General features: G+C 50.7%; 1 long non-coding RNA gene across 1 annotated transcript; it reads left to right on the top strand.

The window, feature by feature from the left end:
* Positions 1 to 1,692: 1,692 nt before the first annotated feature.
* LOC309605181 lies at positions 1,693 to 3,180 on the top strand. Its single transcript, XR_014231281.1, has 2 exons — positions 1,693 to 1,994; positions 2,560 to 3,180. It is a non-coding gene; the product is annotated as an uncharacterized lncRNA (long non-coding RNA).
* Positions 3,181 to 3,439: the final 259 nt, after the last annotated feature.

Raw genomic sequence — 3,439 nt, forward strand, 5'->3', positions numbered from 1 at the left:
CAGAACTGGGCACCACAAGGAGTAGATTTTACTGTGTGTAAAGTGAAAGAATAGTTACCTCTCTCGGGGGGCAGGGCACAGGGATGTAAGCCAGACTTCCTCGACTGTATTTCCTGTGGGAGACAAGATAATAGTCCCCACAAAGATGCCCATGTCCTGATGCCCGGACCTGTGAATATGTGACTTTACAGGGCAAAAGGGTCTTTGCAGGTGAGATTGAGTTAAGGATCTCGAGATGGGAAGATGGTTCTGGATCCCATCATCACAGCATCCTTATAAGAGGAGACGGGAGGGTCAGAGTGAGAGGGGCTGTGACCACAGAAGCAGAGGTTGGAGTGACGAGGGGTGGGAGGGTGGGTGGTCCATGAGCCAAGGATGCAGGTGGTCCATAGAAGGAGAAAAAGCTGAGCAAGCAGATTCTCCCCTGGAGCTTCCAGGAGGAAGCAGTCCTGTGGATACCTTGGTTTGGGGACTTCTGGCCTCCAGAACTGCGAGAGAGTCCATTTGTGTTTTTTAAGACACCAACAGCCATAGCAAACTCATACAGCCTTGTTTGGCAGATCTGATTCTGGAACCAAGTCAATATTTCATGTAATTAAAAAAAAAACAACAGATTGAATTATAAGAGGAATCCCTAAACGGCAAAAATAAAATAGAAAAACAAGGGTGACTACAGATACCAACTCAGACCATCTCAGACTCCCATGCAGGACTGTTTGATAGCAGATCCCAGTGCCAAGCCCACAGTTGGCAAGTTCAAGGCTCTGAGTGGAAAAGGAGCCAGGGCGTCTGAGGGACCCAGGCGCTGAAGGGTCTCCCCCTCCACCGCAGCGGGGGTGAGCGGCCACCCACTGTCGTGGCCCAGGAAGAGGATCCTAAAACCGACTGGAGCACGGCACAGCCCGGGCCTGACTGCTGGCAGCTCTGCTGGCTTTTGCAGACTTGATTTCCCCAGGCTGAGCCCCTCCTCGTTCCAGGCGCAGGCCCTTCTGGGGCAGCCGTGACCTGCTGCATGGTGGGGGGCTCCAGGGGGCTCCAGGTCCAGCACTTCCCAGCAGACCACCCACTCCCAGCCTCCATTCAGCCCCTGCCACGCTCCGGGTGTTACTGAACCAAACGTGGGTCCGCTTGCCTGTGTGCAGTAAAGCCAATCTACTGACACCGGGTCGTGGTGAAGGAAAGTGTAGCGTTTATAACAGGCGCCAAGCAAGGGGTCCAGGCAGCTAGTGCTCAAAAGGCCTGACCTCCCCCGATGGGTTTCAGGGAAAGGTTTTTAAAGACAGGGTGAGGGAGGGGGCTTGTGGGGTGTGTGATCAGCTGGTGGACATTCTTCTGATTGGTTGGTGGTGAGGTAATTGGGAGTCAACATCATCAACCTTCTGGTTCCCACCAGTCTGGGGTCTATGTGTTCGTGGGCAGCATGTAGTTAACTTCTTCCACCTGGTGGAGGTCTCAGTATCTGCAAAACAGCTCAAGGACATGGCTCAGAACATTATCAATAACCCTGGAGGAGGAACTAAAGGCCCTTGACTTTGTTTAATGGCTAAACTATTATTAATTATTTTGTCTTGTTTGACTGTTTCCCTTTCTCTCTGCGTTTTCTCACTTCTCTGATTAAGTTTATTCTTTGGAACTTGGGGAAGACCTAGGAGGATAAAGCTTTTCTACAGACAAGAGGCAGGCAGAGGACATGGTTGGGGGGGGTCCCTTCCTATGGGGGAAGGCCCCATATGGTCCTGCTCGGTTACACAGACTCTGGGTGCAGCTGTGAGTGGGACAGACTGAGATCATGGGTGCCCATCCTGGGGGGGGGGGCGGGGAACATGGGGAACATGTCACATGACCAGTGTGAGGGGCAGGCACTAATGGGGGCTCTCTGTTCTCACTAGGGCAGTTGGGAAAGCTTCTCTGAGGGGAGATCGAGTGTGACACTGGGCAAGTTCTGCACGTCTGAACATCTTCACCTGTGAACTGGGGACCAAGCCTGCTCTATCGTAAGTTGCTAGGAGCATGGAGTGAGGTACAGCACAAGACACGCCCAGGACCTCAATAAGTGGTACTTACTGTTATTGTTGCTGCCATTGTTACTGTTATTTAGACGTGGATCATCCCAGAGAGAAGCCTTTCCCATGATTAATATCGTTTATTGATCATTAATTTACAGATACTTATGTTGCAATGTGAGCTCAGGACTATCTCTGCCCACAGTGTCTGAGGCCCCTCCCAAAGCAGCAACTGGCAGAGCACAGCTGTTTCCTCCAGGAGAAAGGGGAGGGAGAGATGGCGAGGGTGACCGGTCTTTAGGTTAAGCAGGAACCTGCCCCAGGTGGGCAGCAGTCCTGGATTGCCAAGTTCAGCCCTGGGTCAGTGCAGGTGAACCCCAAGGGACACTTTGTAGAGTCAGAGAGTCTCAATCTGAGGATGTGAAAACTAAGATTTGGTGAAGCAGAGTGGTTAAGGGAAAGCAGAAGGTGTCATAGACAGAACACTGGACTGGAGGCTGGGGTTCTGTGTTCTGTCCCTGTATTTGCCTGTAACTTGCTGTCTCCTTTCTGGCAGGTCACTTGATCCCTCTTGGTGTCACGCACCCTATGACAGGCTGGATCAGAAGACAGCTTCATACACGGCATCTCTTCGAGTGTTATAGAATTTAGTTTTGAATGTGGGAGTAGTTAAGAACTGTAGCAATTAGCTGTTGCTGTGTAACAAATCATCCCCAAATTCAGTGGCTTCATATAATAAACATTTGTTTCTGTTTTTAAAAAACCGACCCATGGCTCAGCTGGGCAGTTCTGCTGATCTGGATCAGGCTTCAGTGATCTTGACTGGAGTCATTTGTAGGTCTGCAGTCAGCTGGTGGGTTGTCTGGGGACTGGCTGGTCTTTGATGGCCTCACTCCCATGTCTGATGGTGGGCTGGCTCTGAGCTGGGGTGACGGGGGCAATGGCGCCACATGTCTTTCTTCCTCCAGCAGGCTAGCCTGGGCTGGTCCACATGGTAGGGTCCTCTTGGGGCCTAGGCTCAGAACTGCCAACTGGTCATTCTGCCAGTGCTTTACTGGATAAAGCAAGTCACAAGATAAGCCTAGATTCAAGGTGGCATTCAGGGGGTGAGGAAATAACACTTTGCCCCCTGATGGGGATTTCTGCGTCCAGAGGTATGGATTCAGGGACAAAACAATTGGAAACATTTCTGCGGTCACTCAACCACAAGGATCAACAAAAGGGCCTTGAAGAGGGTACCAGCCCAGAAGTAGGAGAGATGCTGTGTAAATGGTATCATCTTCAGAAAGCAACTCAGATTCCAGCTAAGGACTGGATTTCACAATTATCCTCTAAGCCACCGTGTATGCTATTCCCTCTTCCTGCAATTACTTTCCCCATACCCTTCTCTGTACGTTTTTTAAACAAGAAAACATTCTTCCAGATTAAAAAAAAAA

Source organism: Balaenoptera borealis (assembly GCF_965194805.1).
Source record: "Balaenoptera borealis genome assembly, chromosome: 11".
In the NCBI taxonomy this organism is placed as follows: Eukaryota; Metazoa; Chordata; class Mammalia; order Artiodactyla; family Balaenopteridae; genus Balaenoptera; species Balaenoptera borealis.